Source organism: Callorhinchus milii, unplaced genomic scaffold (assembly GCF_018977255.1).
Source record: "Callorhinchus milii isolate IMCB2004 unplaced genomic scaffold, IMCB_Cmil_1.0 Scaffold12, whole genome shotgun sequence".
Taxonomy (NCBI): domain Eukaryota; kingdom Metazoa; phylum Chordata; class Chondrichthyes; order Chimaeriformes; family Callorhinchidae; genus Callorhinchus; species Callorhinchus milii.
Genome location: NW_024704753.1, coordinates 18,607,827 through 18,626,572, shown reverse-complemented (window position 1 = coordinate 18,626,572; position 18,746 = coordinate 18,607,827). Strand labels below are relative to the sequence as shown.

The window sequence follows — 18,746 nt, the reverse complement described above, 5'->3', positions numbered from 1 at the left end:
TATAGTGAATTGACTGTATATTTTGTGGGCAAAACACGGCAGCCAATTGCGCACAGCAGCGTCCCCACAAACAGTCGTGGATTGGAGTGACCAAATTATTATCGGTGTGTTCCATGTCTTAGTCAGGTCACAAATGGCAATCACTGCTTAACCGACAATTCAGAAATCATTTATTTCCATTAAGTAATCATTTTCTACCGGAATCGAACAGAAGCTTCAGAGCAAATCTCTGCATAATTTGCTTCACTGCTTTGAAACGAGGGAGCACTTCGGTTGCTGTTGAATCGTAAAGTGTTCTGAATCCCGTACTGATCAATATTTCTGACCCAAAGGTGTGTTTGTTCTATGCCTCAATCTTCCAAGAAGCCCTCTCATCTCTGAGTCGGCCAACTGTGGGTCCAGTGCAGTGTTGGGGGGAGTGCCACATTTTGGAGCTGCAGACCTTTGAGTGAGATATTAATCTGAAGCCCTGTTCGCTGTTCAGGTGGATATTGACAAACCCATTTCAAAACAAAAATTGTGAAGAGGAGGGAGTTTCTCCTGGTGTCCCGGCCAACAAGCTCCAGATAGAATTGGTCATTGGCTCCATGCTGTTTTTTGGACAGCTGCTACATTAAATGTAGGGATTATTATGCTCCTTCAGAATAGAGCGAGAGAAATTTGTAGCGTATCAGGAGGCAGTTTTCACACAAAGGGGAGTGGAAATCTGGAATTCTCTCCCTCCCCTAAAAGGCTGTGGGTTATGGCTGCATCCATTCACATTCTCAAGACTGAGGTGGATAGATATTTGTAAGGTCAGGGTACCAACGGATAATTGGAGTTGAGGTACAGATCTTATAGAATGGCAGAACAGGCTGGGGGGCTGAATGGCCTCCTCCTGTTCCTATGTTCCAATGTTCGTATAGTTGATGTCATGGCATTGTTGTCAGGGGTACAAGGAAGTCAATAAAAGCATCTGAAGATATGCAGATACTTGAGTGTCCTGGGAATGATAAACTGCAAACCACACCATCTCTTTGGAAACAAGGTATTGGATGTCATAGGGTGTGTAATCTTGGTTGTCCTGTGACTCCGCTAATCCATTTTGTATTGAGTGAGGAGTGATTTTCAGGACCTAAATTCCATTTCAGCTCCCGTGAATAGATGAGTCTGACACTTCTCATCTCTTGGCATATCGTGTGTAGCTTTAGCTCTTTTAACTTTTCAGGAAAGATGTTGATTAAAAGAGTGTTTGTGAACGGGAAGTAGATTTTTTTTCACCCGAAAAATATTCATTGCGCCATTTTTTTCAACAGCTACTCTTGTATTTTCTCCTGCTCAATCAGGTTGATCTTTGTAATTGCGTGCAATTGGCTGCCGTGTTTCGCCCACAAAACATACAGCCAATTCGCTTTACTGTATATCCTGTGAAGCTCTTTGGGATGTCTCGAAGACGTGATCAGGCGCTGTATCAAATACAAGGTTCATTAGTATTATTTGTGACACCCAACAGATCGCGTGTCTAGTTGTGGGGTAAAAAAGAAGGATTGCTTTGGATAGTTTGACCCTTCTCCTTCTTTTGAGGACGCACTGACTCTTTTTGATAGTTCTTTCACTGCCCTGTGGAGAGCATTGTTTTGCAGTGGGAACGCTTCGTCTAATGGTCTAGTAAAAAAAAACGAATGTTGTCCATCAAGCTTCTGATGCCAGATGAGCCCGTGTCCTAAATTGCAGAGAAGGGAATCGCTGTTTGCAACACGAAGCTGGGAAATGTGTGGGATGGGAACTAATCACGTTTTAGATAAGAGCTAATGGGAATGTAAATTGTTTCATTTACTAAAAAACAAATTACAGTGTGCGTTGACCAAATGAATTCTCGTTCCTGTGAGACTCAAAAGCCGAGAGACCGAATGGAGTAACTTTCTTGCATGAATTCCAGTTCATTGTGAACGCATAATGTTACCCACCTCCCCCACAACCTCCCCCCTTCCTTCTTTGGTTGCTCAATCCACGCCTGTTTGTGGGACGCCGCTCTGCGCAATTGGCTGCCTGTTTCGCCCACAAAATATACAGTCAATTCACTTTACAGTATGGTCTGTGAAGCGCTTTGAGATGTCTCGAAGATGTAATAAGGCGCTGTATCAAATGAGCGGATTATTACTATATCCTGAAGCCTAACTGTGAGGTCAATCATGCACTATCCTTTTCTGTAAACCCACGGCAGATGAGAACCAAAACGTTAGCTCACTGTCCTCTCTCTCCATAGATGCTGCCTGACCTGCTGAGTGCTCCCAGCGACCTCTGTTTTTATTTTAGATTTCCATGCAGTAGTTTGCCTTTTGTGTATTGCAAGGATTATTACTGTTATCATTATTAATAATATTATTATTATTATTACTACTGCTATTATTATTACATGTGCTGTTGGAATTCACTGGTGAACTGAGTTCTGACGTGGCTAATTGTGGTAATGTTTTGCCGAACTCTCTGTACGGAAGATAAGTCTGAAAGCAGACAAGAAGGGATGTGCCACGGAAATCTAGAGCAGTTTAAATTTTTAATAACCCGGTGAGAGAGGGAGGGAGAGAGAGAGAGAGAGAGAGAGTATTGACCTTGTACGGATTTTTCCTGAGTTACATGATGTCTCTCTGGCCAGAATCTCTGGGATGGAATAATATGATACTGTATCAGAGCATACACTCTGGTTAATCATAAGCAAATCATCAATATGGATTAGGCACCAAGTTTAGACAACTGTTTGCATTTGTTTTGACGTCCGTGCCCTTGGGACTGAGATGGCTTGTGTGTTTGTGTCTGACAAGACTGTCTCTTCGTGCAGTGTCTCACACAGCCTGCTGCGGACAGATTGTCTTATCGGGACTTAAAACATCCAGTAATGCTGCAAGGCATTCTGAACCTTGGTACAGAGAGAGGTTTGTTGTGCTGTAAAACGGGATGGGTATTGTCTGCCCACTACCCTCTCTGATTTACTGCGTATATTTAGAGCAGTGATAAGCCCGATTTTGATTGTGAGACGGCACTACCTCATTCCTTGCAGGTGCATGTTACACCTTTTGTAGGCGATTACGAAACCTGCTCTAATTAACACAGTCTCGGCATATTTATTGTGTGGTCGGACGTATGTACGTACTTTGGGTGCCACAAAGTCATTGCCCCAGATGATAATAATTATAATAATAATCTAATAATGATCCTTGCGTTCATGTCAGGAGGACTTTGCAAAGCGTTCCACAGGAGACATTGTAAAGTGGAGTGACGGTTTTGTGGGCGAGCGCAGCAGCCAATCTATGCTCAGCAATGTCCCACAAACAGCTACGAAGAAACTTCATCCAGTGTGAAGGGCGCTACATAAATGCAAGTTGTTGTTGTTGTTGTAGGGGATCTAGAATGCCCTGAGATGCAAACTTTCCCCCATCTATTGATGGACTTTGAGTGCGTGAGGGTCTAGCAATGGTGGCTTTCATGTGTTTGGGGAAATAAAAATGACGATAATAATAATAATCCTCGCATTTGATTTAGCGCCTTATCACGTCCTCAAAACATTTCAAAGCGCTTCGCAGGATATATCAAGTGTAGTGAATGTATACTTTGTGGGTGAAACGCGGCAGCCGATTGCGCACAGCAGCGTCCCCACAAACAGTCGTGGATTGAGTGACCAAATTATTATTATTTTTTTTAAATTAAAAACATTTCGAAGGATTATTACCCCCGGAAAAGTGATCCGCCAATCGACTAACAACCGATGGATTTCACACGTGTGACGGATTCGCATCAACGTACTGTACACGTGTGTCATCATTTTGTTGTTGTTGTTGTTGCTGTGAGGGAGTACACACATGTTTTTCAAGGTGCCAGTCAATAGCAGGATGGGACTGTTGCTCGTGGAAGAGATCATTGAGTGGTAGAAGTACATTTCTCTTCTTTTGCCAATTGAGAGTTTGGCTGGGAGATTGAAATACAGTATCTTACCTTTTTTCCCCTGATTTTCTCATCCAGACGAGACTTGATTCAGCCGGATTGCATCTGCAAATTCCCATTATTGCTTATGTACCACAGAGCTGCTGTCTTTCCCACAGCAATTTCGTTGAGTGAAAAGGTACGATATGTGTGATAGGGCACAGGTTTTCCCATGATGACATTTCCTGCCTATCTGACTAACATTTACAGCGAATAATTGCAACACAGTCGGCCTGACATGTTGCTATCTCTAACCTCCATAAGGTCACTTAACTGCGGCAGAAATCTTTTACATTTCTGTAATACTTAGCATCCTTTTCTAAAGATAAACGAAGCTCGTAAAATGTCACATTATTTGATAGCCTCCATTCAAACAGACGTCATTGCGAATCGCAGGTATAAATAATTATGCAGAGCTAACATTCTCATTACCCGACTTAAATCCAAGTTATAATTAATATCAATTCACGGCTTTCATCCCGATCCAATCACCACCCGCTCGGGAGGGAGAGAGAGAGAGAGAGAGAGAGAGAGAAACAAATGATCTCTGATCTTCGGTAGACATATTGTGACATTTTGAATATTTCTTGACTCTTGTCAAAACTGTTATCGTTCAGTCCTGTAGCTGAGGAGCACCGTGTGCACGTACAGTAATTGCTTTGAAGAGCGTAGCAAATGGAAGCTGGAGAAACACAAGCTTTGGCTGAGGACGGGTTCAATTACAACAGCCCTCCTGTTTGTATGAGTGTGTCTGCGCTCAGGTGCAGCTTACATACCCGTGTATGTCAGGCATTGTGGCTGCAAGAACACTGCGAGTGTTTGCGAGTGTGTTTGTCTGTCGTAAGTGGGTGATGTTTGAATGCGTTAATACTCTCCGCGCATGTGTCTGGCTGGCCACGCTAATCCGCTTGCGTGTTCATATTTTCCGTGTGTTTGTCTGCTTGCGTTCCTCGGATTAACCCGTGGGCGTGAGAGTGTGACCGTGGAACTATCAGAACCGGAACCGGACTCGTAGGTCTCCCGACGATAGAATCTCAACCCCCTTTTAAGACGAGTCTCAAAAGGATTTGGGACGTAAGCCGTGATTTTGATTTTTAGTCTCTCTTCCCCTCCCCCTCCTTATTGAACCCCAATACAAATCACTACTGTAACACTGCAGATTCCCGGACGGGGTGAAACCGTCGGCAAGTTTCCTTACTCCACACGCGCACACGCCTCTGTTTACTTGGCACTAAGTAGGAACCCAGTTGTTAGCACTTTGAGACGTCTCGCAGACGTGATAAGGCGTTGTATCAAGTGCGAGGATTATTATTATTACGTCTGCGCGTATACCGCGTGTGTCTGTGTGAACCCGTTGAAGAGAGGTGGTGCTGATGCTAAACTTAACTCCGTGCTCTGATCCCTTTGTGGTTCACCGCAATTTAAAAAAAAAGAGATATTTGATGAATACAGCGCTGCACTTGCTGTTTGTACCTGAATGTACCACACGCCTAATGATAATCCCTCCAAAACCAAAAACAATAATAAATGAATCATTTTCAATCTACGACTGTTTGTGGGACATTGCTGTGCGCAATTGGCTGCCGCGAATTCACTTTACAGTATGTTCTGTGAAGCGCTTTGGGACGTCCTCCTGACGTGAAAAGCGCTATATCAAATGCAAGGATTATTATTATTATTATATTATAATGTGTATTACATTCCCTCATTCCTGCTTGATACACGTAAAGCGGATTCTGCTTATGTTTAATATTCACAGGTTTAAATCTATCTGCTTCTTTATATTTGATACATACTGCAATTCCTAAGGACTCCTTTTACATCTGATATACATTACAGTCTCTCAAGACTCTGTGTATCACTGATATGCACCATATTTACACAGTCCTGATTGTTTTCAACTGGTACACACTGGGCTCCCTCAGGAATCTGTTTATAATACATACCGCACTCCTTCAGGACCTCCTGTTTATATGTGATAGAGCCGCGCAGACTCTCTGTTTATATATGTACACACACACACACACACACACTATGATCCCTCAGAGCAACCAATGTACGACTGGAATTCTCCCTGTTTATAACTGATATACTCCTTCCAAGCTACTACCTGCAGTCCTGTAGCTCAGCGGTTAGAGCACTCGCCTCGCAAGCGAGTGGACCCGGGTTCAAATCCTGGGTAGGACGAAATGTGGGGCAAATTTCCTTCTCCCCACACACGCCTCTGTTTACCCAGCAGTAAGCAGGAACCCCGTTTGCATTTCCGGGGATAATAATCCCTTCAAAAAAAAATTAATGATCATTTAGTCACTCGGTGCACAGCTGTTTGTGGGGACGCTGCTGTGCGCAATTGGCTGTCGCGTTTCGCCCACAGAATATGCAGTGAATTCACTTTACAATATATTCTGTGAAGTGCTTTGAGACGTCTCGAAGACGTGATAACCAATACCCTTCAGGATTCCACAAAAAGACGAGAGAGTGACTCATAATCTGATGTTTAATGACACAAGAATAAGAGAATTATACATGAGCCAGCGATGACAGTTAATCCCAGAATCTTGGTTTAATGTCTCATCTAAAGGATGGCACCTCTGCACCAAAGTAAAACAAATAAAAAGATCTGTGGAAATCAGTGTTATGTTACTGTATTGAACAGTAACTGGATTGAAAATAGATATGGTATTAGATAAAAAAAAGTGATGATAGGAGGACCTTGGTCTGGTAATACTGGAAGCACTATAATTCTAGTGAGGACCTTCCTGTTTAGACTATTCCAAAAACGGTGATGATGAAATTAGGTTTGGTAATAGTATTAAGTGTGTCTAAGATACAGAGTTATGACCAGATTCAGGTACAGATGGGCCCTGATTTTATAGAACGGCGGAACAGGCTCGGGGGGGCTGAATGGCTTACTCCTGTTCCTATGTTTCTATGCTATCAACGCGAATGAGTCTGTATTTGCCAGTGCTGTGTCTTGTCTTGTCACCTTCCTTGAGTGCGGTGACCGCCATTTACTTGTTCCCAGTGTGTTTGGAACTCTCCCTGTTGTTTTTTCCCCTCCGAGTTCGACTCTAGTCGTTAGAAGCAGTGAGATCCGCTGACCTTGAACGAGAAGGTTGACGTAAACCCACACAGACACCATGGGCCGAATGACCTGGTCGGCTATAGATTTTCCATGATTCTAAGAGTATTTGTCTATTTGCTATACCCAGAGGAGGGAGTGAAAGGGAATGCGTATGATTCTATTTAGCACAGCTCAGCTCAGCACAGACTGTGTGGAGGGGACAAACGAAACCCCAAGATAGTGTATGATTTTACCAGCCCCCTTAAGCATGAACCCAAAGTACACGAAACTGCTCCCAGCTTTTGTTATTACATCGGGGTAACGCGAGGATTGAGGAGGGCGCCTTGCAGGTAATTTGCAGAAAAGGGTAATCTTCGTTTTGACGGTCGCTATCTAGTTGTTGCGTTCACAGTTTCTAGACAAAAAGAAGGCAATTTGTCAACCTCCGCAGAAGACCCATTGGGAAATTAAAATTCAGAACCTCTTTTGTTTACCCAGTGCACCTCTTGGCCTGCCAGTGACAATTTCTAAGACTCTTTTTTTATCCACAAAAGTGTTTGGAAGATTTATCTAGGGTATTCAATTTCGATAGATACAGTTGTCTCACCGTGTGACTTGTTGCGATGCTGCGATAAACAGTAGAGGGGCTTTTTTTCAGTCTCTTACAGAGAAATAATTTATACTCAAGGTTTTCCATAGCTTACCTTGCAACGTTTTGAAAATAAGCCCTGCATTGGAAACCTGCAAAACACACAGTCGGTTCAGTTTACAGTCTGTTCTGTGAAGTGCTTTGAGACGTCTCGAAGACGTGAAAAGGTGCTATATCAAATGCAAGGATTATTATTATTAGTGCCCTTGGATTGCCCTTCTTTCCAACAGTTTGATCTACCGAGGGGAAGGGACTGGAAGAGGGGTGGTGGGGGGCTGGTGAGGGAGGGTGTCAGTGGCCCTATTCTTTTCCTTCTTGATCGATGGTGATTAGATTTCAAATGGCCAATGTGAAGTATGAGGGAAGCGGCAAATTGAGCCTCGGTGAAGAGAGAAATAAGAGGAGCTTTATTTCCGTGATTGTATAAGGGATTATGAATGGCTCCTTAAGCAAAGGTTTTCTTAATAGGCTGCATTGTTATGACTCAGAAAGTGAAGGGAGTTTCTCCTGGTGTCCTGGCCTTAAGTCTCCCTTAACTAAAATTGGATGTTCTTTAATTAATTTCATTGGCCACAGCAGGGAGACTTGGCCAGGACAGTCACTTCACTTTGTAGTAAATCCTGCAAAGTGCTTTTATAGGATCATATGAACGTAGGAACAGGAGGAGGCCATTCAGCCCCCCGAGCCTGTTCCGCCATTCTATAAGATGATGGCTGATCTGTACCTCAACTCCAATTACCCTCCCTCGCCCCGTTGCCCTTGATCCCCTGACCTAACAAATATCTATCCACCTCAGTCTTGAAAATTTGAATGGATCCAAACCTAAACCACAGCCTTTTGGGGGAGGGAGGGAGAGAGAAGAGTGTTCCAGATTTCCTCCAGCCTTTGGGTGAAAAAACTGCCTCCTGATTTCACTCCTAAACGGTGAACTGACTGTATATTTTGCCCCCCACCCCCCTTTGCTCTGGATCTCACCCCCCCCCTCCCCCACCCACCAGAGGAAATAGTCGCTCTGTCCAAAACAATCCTTTCGTTGGCAAATTGAAGAAAAAAAAACCCCGCAGTTTATTTTACCTCGTTTTCTGCTGTCCAGAACTGAACTCTTCCATCACGGACAACACTGTAAGGCGAGCGAGAGCTAATTAGCAATCTGCCAAAGCCTACGGAGAAGCTTTGAATTTCAAATATCACTTGTGTGTCCTGGCGGAGTCACTCCGGGGGATTTTTTTAAAAGTTCTTCAAAGCAATTGTGAAAAGGTTCATTTCATCTGTAAAGGGTGATTTGTCCCTTTAGCACTAAACTAAAAACACACAGACTAACATTTCATACCAGGGAAATTCTGTCAGATGTGATTAATCTTTCTTTGATTACCTTCTGTGCAACGTTGGGCAGCAAATCCTCTGTGTCTAAGGACTAGCCACACTGCAGGATTATTGATATACCGTATATAGTTAGTCGAACGCTATTATAGTGCTCACTCCATCAGGCATGTACCATCATCGTACCTAACTCTTCTTACACACACGCGCGCACGGACACGCGCACACACACGCACACACACGCACACACACACGCACACAGGTATCCATTTGCAGAACAACCCACTCTGAAAAAAATCACTCCACACAAATGTTTTGCCAACACAAAATATACAATCAGTTCACTTGACGGTATATTCTGTGATGCGCTTTGCGCCATGATAAGGTGCTGTATCAAATGCAAGGATTATTATTATTATTATTATCATAAACACCATGACTGCCCTAAATAACCGAATACTCACTCTCGCCCTCTCTTGCACACACACGCACACGCACCATACACACACGTACACTCACACACACACCATACACACACGTACACTCACACACACACACGCACACACACCATACACACACGTACACTCACACACACACACGCACACACACCATACACACACGCGCACACACACACAAAGGCTTTCTAAATACCCAGCACTATTTCCAACCATGATCTTAGCAGTTTCACATCCTCCTAATTTGCAGTGTTGGATCTATCCGGATTTAGAGTGCTATATCGAAGGTATACACCACCACTAATTGCTTGAAATTGAATACCCTTCAAGAAAGCTATCCGGTCATATAATTTGTACAATTAAGAAGCTTTGAAAGGGACTTGGCAGTTTAATGCATTGCTATATTATTTTATTTCCGAGACCCTGGGCTCAAATGTAGCTCGGAATAAAACGCACAGGCAATCTTGCTGCTAGCTGTCAGGGTTGTCTCAGTTCAGTACTTAGTGATCATAGTCATAAGGTTTTTCTTAAAAAAAACCTCCCCACCATTTAGCACGGATTGCAAGGGTAATTTTCTCTTGCTTTCACTCTCCAGATGACCCAACATTGAGGGACAAAATTCCTTCCCTTGGGGAAGCTTGAGTGTCTTTTGAAACAGGGGATTTCAATTCTAATCTGCTTAAGATTCACTAGCCCGGGTGTGCGGATCTCTCTCTCGCTCTCTCTCTCCCCCAAATTGCTGGGAAAGTTTCAGATTGCTGCTGTCGCGCCGATCTATTCAGTTATTTAAAAAGGTGACGGAATCTAAACCCTCGCTATTCATTCTCCCTGTTGCAGATTCAGCAAATCTGTATATTTATGTGTTTAATTTTAGTTCGCGGCGCTGTGTAAAATGATTTAATGGCCATTAGCTGACAGTCAGTTTACAGTGGCACACAGCCATAGCACTGTGTCAAGTCGGGTTTGAAGATGGATTTTTTCTTTAGGTATGTTGTCTTTGATATAGTATTCATTGTGCCATACGTCAGAGACTGGAAATGACGAGCACCATTAAGCATTGAAATGAATGTCTCTCCATCACCGCTAATGTGGAATAGGAAGATATACCTCTCTCCCAGGTCTAGTTTGTACTCGCTGCTGAAAATTCACAAAAATGCGCTGTTTAATTTAATTGCAAATATCTGCACGTTGGACTTAAAAAATAGATTCAGGAGTGGAAGATGGGCATGTACGTGTTTGTGTGTATACAAGTGTACAATATATGTGTACGCTACATGTGTGCACACGAAGCAGGCTTCCTGTTTTTAAGGAGAAAGAAAGGAGAGAATAAAATCGATTCACCGGGACATAACCAGATTGTTTCCTGATTCAGGTGGATTTCTGCAGATGCGTATTTTTGAAATTTGTTTAATCCGCCTACAAACCAGGCTTTAAGGTACAAGAAAGACAGCATCAGCTCTCTATCCATCAAACATGTTCTCGCTCTCTTCACACGTGTCCTCACTTTCGAAGACGTGATAAGGCGCTCCACTAAATGCAGAGATTATTATTATTATAACCTATTTAGAGAGCAGAAAAGTGCTTCAAGTTAGTACCAGATACTGTTGCTCTTCACGGTTAACAGGAATATTTGAAGCATTTCAGTGTTTTAAGTGGAGTAATGACGAGTGAAATAGTATTAAATATTTATTCATATCTACACAAACTATTTTGCCCACAAAATACACAGTCAATCCACTTTACTGCGCATTATCATGCCTTCAAGACGTCTCACAGCGCTTCACAGAACATACTGTAATAGCGAATAGACTGCATATTTTGTGGATGAAACGCGGCAGCCAATTGCTCACAGCAGCGTCCCCACAAACAGCCGTGGGCTGAGTGACCAAATTATTATTATTTTTTTTTGAAGGGATGATTAACCCCGGAAAAGCGATCAGCTACTCGCTTAAATTTTAACAACGATTCGTGCGCCCATATTATATGAAATATATTATAGAATATATAAAGCATTATATATAGTCAGTTATATTTATGGCAATTTGCAGTTACCTATATCTACACTAAAGGCAGCTTTTGCTATTGGAACCAAAGTATCAATCCTCCTCCAACAACAACAACTTGCATTTGCACGGCGCCCCCTCACGCAGGGTTAGTGTCCCAGAGCGCTTGACAGTGGCGGAGCCCGTCGCTGAGCAGGAGTGAGGTGACCGTAGGCACGGTCGAAGGTCTTCAGACGCGACCTGAAGATGGGGAAGGAAGGGTGCCAGCCGGAGAGAGAGAGAGAGAGATAGAGGAGGAACATTCCATCTAAAGGTTTCCTTTCACAGATGTCTGGTGATCTTTCTTGAGTGAGATTTGCTTTATTCCACGGGGAAGAATATTTTTCTGCAGCAACAGAACACACACCTGTGAAGCTATTTTTTCGCCCCCCCCCCCCCAGTCATTTCTAAAACGATCGTTAAGTTTATTTAAATTGTTAATAAAGCTCTCGTTAAATTCTGCACCGCTCATCTACAGGGGATCCGAAATAAACTGCTTCCCAATCAATCTGCTTCCAAATCTTTGCAATTTTTAATCCACAAAAGGCGTAAATCTGCCCCTGCCAAAGAATGACATTTCGCTGTTGATAGCGCATTATTTTCCCCATCGGTTCTGTACTGATATTCTAACATTACCTGTTATCAGCATGCTGCAGTTTTTATTTGAACAAAAAAATGAGGTAAGCTGTGTAATGTGTGGCTCTACAGTATATTACTGTATCTTGTTGTGCTGCATTGTCAAGTGCACCAGAAGACACCCATTTCATGTCGCTCAGCGGTTAGAGCACTCGCCTCGCAAGCGAGAGGACCCGGGTTCGATTCCCGGGCGGGTCAGGGCGAAACCTTGGGCAAGTTTCCTTACTCCGCACACACGCCTCTGTTTACCAGCAGTGAACTCGGTTGTTAGTTGATTGGAGGATCGCTTTGCTGGGGGTAATAATCCCTTTAAAAAAAATAATAATAATAATAATACTAATTTGGTCACTCAATCCACCCCTGATTGCCGTTTCGCCCTCAAAATTTACAGTCAATTCACTGCGCAGTATATTCTGTGAAGCGCTTTGAGACGTCTCGAAGACGTGGTAAGGCGCTGTACGAAATGCCGGGATTATTGTCGATATTATCTCTTTACAAAGGCACCTTATAAAGAAATTCGAATGCAAACCTATTTTCCTTTTAACCTGGGGATTTGGGCTGTCTGTCAGTGCCTCGCAAATCTTATCGTGTTTTGAACAGTTGCCATTAGCTTCTATTGCACAGTTGACCTGTGATGAAGCCTCACATGTAAATAAGCAATTGCAGCACTTAGGCAGCAGAATGAACAACAATAATTGTATAACTCAGCGGTTGAGTAATAACACTGAACATCTTATGAAGTTTAATGCATAAAAGCTGGACCTAAAATACAGACGAGATATTCTGGACTAAAATTAGAGCAGTAGGCCCTAATAATAGCAGAACATATGGGTGCAGCAATGCATAAGAACATAAGAATTTGCTGGACGAAACAAGACCAAGGTCCGTCTAGTTTGCCTTCCATCATCCTGGCAGTCGCTTGACATGTCGTGTCCCCAAACTGTACGCTGTATCCCACAGGTATTATTTCCTAACAGAAACGGAACTGAGATTTTGGATTGCTCTGTGGCGATCTGATGGAGCGGAGCTTTGGATACCAAAGGCAGGATGTTTGAATCAAAGCTTGCTGAGGGGGGGAGGGAGGGGGGGAGGGAAGGGAAGAGGGGGAGGGAAGGAGGGAAGGAGCAAAGTTTTGTGCGGTAGCAGTCAAGTTAGACTATTGTCCTGTGCTTCGATATTAAAGAGAGGTGGAGTCCTGTCGCTCAGTGGTTAGAGCACTCGTTTGCAAGTGAGAGACCTGAGTTCAATCCCAGGCAGAGGGCGAAACCTCGGGCAAGTTTCCTTACTCCACACAGAGCCTAATAATAATCCTCCAAAACCAAAAACAATAATAAATTGGTCATTTTCAATCTGCGACTGTTTGTGGGACATTGCTGTGCGCAATTGGCCGCCGCGTTCGCCCACAAATATACAGTCACTTCACTTTACAGCCTATTCTGTGAAGCGCTTTGGGACGTCCTCCCGACGTGAAAAGCGCTATATCAAATGCAAGGATTATTATTATTATAGGTGAGTGAGTGCAAGTCACACCTTGGCTGTCAGTCAAACAGATGAGTTCTGGTGAGCCGGCGGTGAGCCGGCGGTGAGCCAGGGGTGAGCCGGCGGTGAGCCAGGGGTGAGCCAGCGGTGAGCCAGGGGTGAGCCGGCGGTGAGCCAGGGGTGAGCCAGCGGTGAGCCAGGGGTGAGCCAGCGGTGAGCCGGCGGTGAGCCGGCGGTGAGCCAGCGGTGAGCCAGCGGGGTGCGCACTGTCAGCCGCGAGGCATTCATTGATAAGTCCATGACTTGGGGCCGGGCTGTCTCCGGACTGATGGAGGAGAGGACAGGGTGAGCCGGGGACCAAGTGGTGACATTTTGCTCGGACTCTCCCGTCTCCAGGCTCTCGTTGCTAAGCAAATGTACAACGACCAGCCTTTTCCTGCTAACCAAATGCGGTGTAAGCTCCGGTTACCGTGGGAACACATTCTTTGCGGAGAAGCGCACCGAGAGGGGAGGAAAGCAGTGACGTTGGTCGCAAACCCATCAGCGTGAGGGAGGGCTGCGGTGATTTATTTTTACTCTTGACACCGGGAAAAAAAAATAGGCTGCGTGTTTGTTTCCCCCCACCCCCCACACACACACACACACACACACAGACGCGGTGACGGCTATGAGTTAGAAATAAACGAGTCTTGATTATGTGTGTGATTTTTATTGCGTTCCCTTTTCCAAGCACGTTCCTCCACAGCAGGATCCTCGAACTGAAACAAAAGTACATTTGGAACCGATAAACAAAGTGTTTTCCACATGATTGCTTTAATCTCTTTGATTAAATATCCCCCCCCCCACCACCACCACTTCCCCCCAAATTGATTTGGGTAAGTTTTTGAGCCTATTGAGTATTTTTTGTTTGGAGTAGGAGATGGTTTTGGTGACACTTGACCAGTCAAGGTTTGTTTGCTCACCGAAGATAAGCTCGAAAGCCGCTTTACAAGGGCTGATGCTCAAGGGTAGTGTGTGGACACAATTCAGCGGCGGGCAATATAGGTGCAATGCAACACGATGTGATTTGGGTGTCCATCCAGATATTTGTAAGGTTTTAGATCACCAAGGTTACATAAAGTCAATTATTTCCCTGCGACGGCGCATCCGTCTGTTCGTGATATTATTGGTGACCTTTCGAGGTTGTCACCACGTAGCTTTGTCCCTCGGCTGAATAAATCATTTCCAATTTTTTTTGTGCGTGCGCGTGTGTGTGTAGCATTTCAGCGGGTGAAGACAAAAAAAAAAAAAACCTTTCCTGTAGGACTGCGACGGAACAAATCAAGACGGTTCGGTTCCGACCCGAGATAAGAAAAAAAGCCCAACAATAGACGGAATAATTCCTAATTCATTTGATCCGCAGATATAAAACGATGATCCTCGTTTAAAATTATCCCCAATGATCCGGTCTCTGATGCTAATGTTATTAGATGTAATTACACTCCTCGGCTATCTCCCCTTCTGCGTGCCACCGAGAGACGCCGTACAGTTTAGGCTGCGTTTAGCTCGCAAGGGCTGCTGTTTGACTGAAAGCCCGCAGGAGAGAGGAAGGATCGCTGCCTTTTGTGGGCAACGGACACCCACCTCAAGAGGGAGGATTTTTAACTCTCCGAACCTCAGGAATCGGCAAGCTGGAAGCTCTTTCCCCCCTGCTCGGTGGCTGGTCAGGCTGCCACTCTCGGTCTGGGACGTCCTCCCGACGTGAAAGGCGCTCTATAAATGGAATCTGGTTGTTGTTGTTGTTGTTGTTGAGGCCAGGAGGCAGATCGTTCTGCCCGGACAGTACAGCGATGTGTTTTTCACACTGCGGGCTCGGAACAGACACCGTACAGGGATCCGAGGAGATCGGTCCGTACGTCCGAAAAAGCTGCTCGTGTTAAATTAGCCGCTCAGTGAATAGAAGCCACGTTCGCCACCAAGCAGTGGGACACTTGCAGAGCTGCTTCTGATTTAAGTGGCTCTGCAAACATCCGTATAATAATCATATAATCCTAATGTATAGTCAGCTTTGAGACGTCTCGAAGACGTGATAAGGCGCTATATCAAGTGCAAGGATTATTATTATTAGTGTGGTATCAGAGTCAGATTGTAATTGTGAATTACACTGAGATTCTGAATAAATAATTCTATGGCCTGTTGGACAAAGGCCTACAAATTGGCCATTTTTATCTCTTTAATAAAAATCCTGAAGGACGGAGTACGTTTACAGCCACTGCACTTTGCAGTATATCCTGTGAAGCGCTTTGAGACGTCGCGAAGACGTGATAAGGCGCTGTATCAAATGCCAGAATTATTATTTTTTTGCCAACTGTAACAGTGTGTTTCTGAGGATGGAGCATCGACTTGATTTCCTTTAAGCTTTTGAGATGTTTATTAATTCATTTTCTGCCGATTTGTCACATCACTCTCCTGGTCTTGTCATATTGTCTTTTTATCTTTTACTAATATTTTCCAAAATCAATGCTCAAAAAAGAAAAGCTTCCTTAAAAGAGCAAGCGCAGAGCTCTCTGTCTACAGGAATAGAACACTACCCGGAAAAGCCGTCAAATAATATTAATACTTTTTTTTCTCCGTCTCCAGATTTCTGTCTTTGCGCTCCTTCCTCCCCTGTTGTTTGTCTCTGCTCGTTACGGTCTCGTTTTCAGAGAAGAAGATAGTGCTGTCGTATAATAATAATAATAGTGATAATAATTCCTGCGTTCGGTACAGTGCCTTATCATGTCTTCACAGGATACGCTGTAAATCGTGGTGACCGCATGTTTTGTGGGCGAAATGCGGCAGCCAATTGGGCACAACAACATCCCACAACCAGTCGTGGATTGAATGTCCAAATTATTATTATTTTTTGAAGGGATCATGATAGAGGATTGAATGTTAACTGTTTCAGAGAACCCAAGTGTTTTTTTTTGTGGCACGTTTTCTCACGCAGGGGAAAGAGGGGATTGGAGAAAACTAATTGAATGAAATCTCCTGGAGTGTGAGTGGTTGTGGTTTCTGCGACGATTTATATGCCTTCCCACAGACACAGTGGATATTTCATCTCTGCGGCATGAAAAATTTCACTTGTTACATTGATTTAGGGATTGGAGCTGAGATTTGGGGTGTATCATGACAGTACAGCAGAAAAATGAAGGGGCAAATTATTATTCAGGGCATCTATTAGGAATTTTATCGACCTTGTCAACCTTTCCGCTGCTTACTACAATAATAATAATAACAACAATAATAATAATTCTTGCATTCGATATAGCGCCTTATCACATCTTCGAGACGTCTCAAAGCGTTCCACAGAATATACTGTAAAGCGAAGTGACTGTATTGTGTGGACGAAACGGGGCAGCCAATTGCGCCCAGCAGCGTCCCACAAACAGTCGTGGGATTGAGTCACCAATTTATTATTATTATTGTATTTGACTTTACTTACAATCCATGAATTGGTCTTCCTTTGAAGAGCTTCAAATGTAACACCCAGCCGTGTTCTCTTCAACATATGCCATTTGCATCCTCATACCTAGGCGCGTACATAAGAATGATTCTGTAATAGTCTTCCAATTAATAGGCCGACCGATGAATGCTTCCTGACATATGCTTCTTTTCATGCACCCGTATAATACCTTCAAATTGCTCTCATTTATAGCGTGTAGGTTTCCATTGGAAAGCGAACCCGTTACAGATGTCCCTGCTAGTAATTGTGCATGTGTCTCACAGCGTGAGACACAAATGGCAGATAGCTATGCAAAGCTGTAATTATCATCTCAAAGGGATTGGGGGCTGTGGTGAGGGTGTGGGTGGGTGGGGGGAGTGAGAGCGATTTCCTTTCTGAAGCAACGATGGTTAATGATTTTTACAGAAAAAACAAGATGATGTTGCATTCGACACACAAACCTGTCATCAACAGCGACCCCGATCATGGAATCTGTACTGTTCCCCCGCCCCCCCTCCCCCCCGCCCACCCACGGCTCGGTGTCGTGCTCGGCCACTGTCAAGCCCTCTGGGACGCTGTCCTGCCCGAGGGGCGCGGTGTAAAGGCAAGTCGTCGCCGTCGTCGTCGTTGTTCGGCGAGGGAATTCAGACATTTCTGCTGCCTCCAGAGAGAGACTGAAAGATTCACCTCAAAAGGTGGCGTTCAGCCACAGCAACACCAACTCCAGCAATAACTCACCCACCTATTGGCTGTGTTGGCTGCCATATTCCTGTCATGGTCCATCTGGACAGGCATTGTTGGCATCTCGGGTCCGTATGGACACAGGAAACCTCTGACAGACAAAACCGTAATGTCATGAGGGATTCCAAACAGTAGCGCACGGCAGGTTCTTGAATCGGTAACAAACTCGTCCTCCGGGCCAGAAGGTTTTGTGTTCAAGTCTTGTTGGGGCTTTATCTCGTAGGCTGGCGGAACCAGTGCAGCATTGGGGAGCGCTGCATTTTCAAGAGGTGTTCTCCTTTGGAGGAGATTCTAAAATTAGATCCCATCTGCTTATTTTCAGGTGAACACATAGGGATCCCAGGATTTCACTTGAAAGGAGAACAACAGTTCTCTCACTGCCTGGCCAACACTCATCCAGATTCATTAATTGGTTCACTTCACGGCTGTGTGTGGAACCTTGCCGGAGTTTCCATGTTCGCATCCAAAAACAGTCACTACATTTGACGGCATTGATGCGTGTCACTCTGAGCCGAGCCGAGATGAGGCGCTTTTCTAAGAACGCGAATTCTTTCTTTATGCGTACAATTCATTGATTCAACACTAATCCCTTCAAAAAAAAAATCTATATACTGAAAAATAAATAATAATTTGGTCACTCGATCCACGACTTTTTGTGGGACACCGCTGTGCGCAGTTGGCTGCCGAGTTTCGCCCACAAAATACCAGGTCAATTCACTTCACATTACAATATAATGGCAATATATATGGAATATTCTGTGAAAATTAAGACTAAAACTATGGAAAATGTCAGGCCTCCGAGATCCCAATACATTTCCCTCCCATCACCACTGTAATGAATCATTCGCTTGGCAACCTTTGTGTTTGAATCAATTTGCTAGCCTAGTGTACTTATTGACAACACAAAGGTTTAATCCTGGCTATCAATCTCAAAACTTTA

The 18,746-nt window shown here is 44.1% G+C and overlaps 1 protein-coding gene across 1 annotated transcript in view; it reads left to right on the top strand.

The window, feature by feature from the left end:
* cacna2d2a (calcium channel, voltage-dependent, alpha 2/delta subunit 2a) overlaps nt 1-18,746 on the top strand; it is a 171,912-nt gene that overhangs the window by 25,944 nt on the left and 127,222 nt on the right. The gene's annotated exons all lie outside the window — the stretch shown is intronic.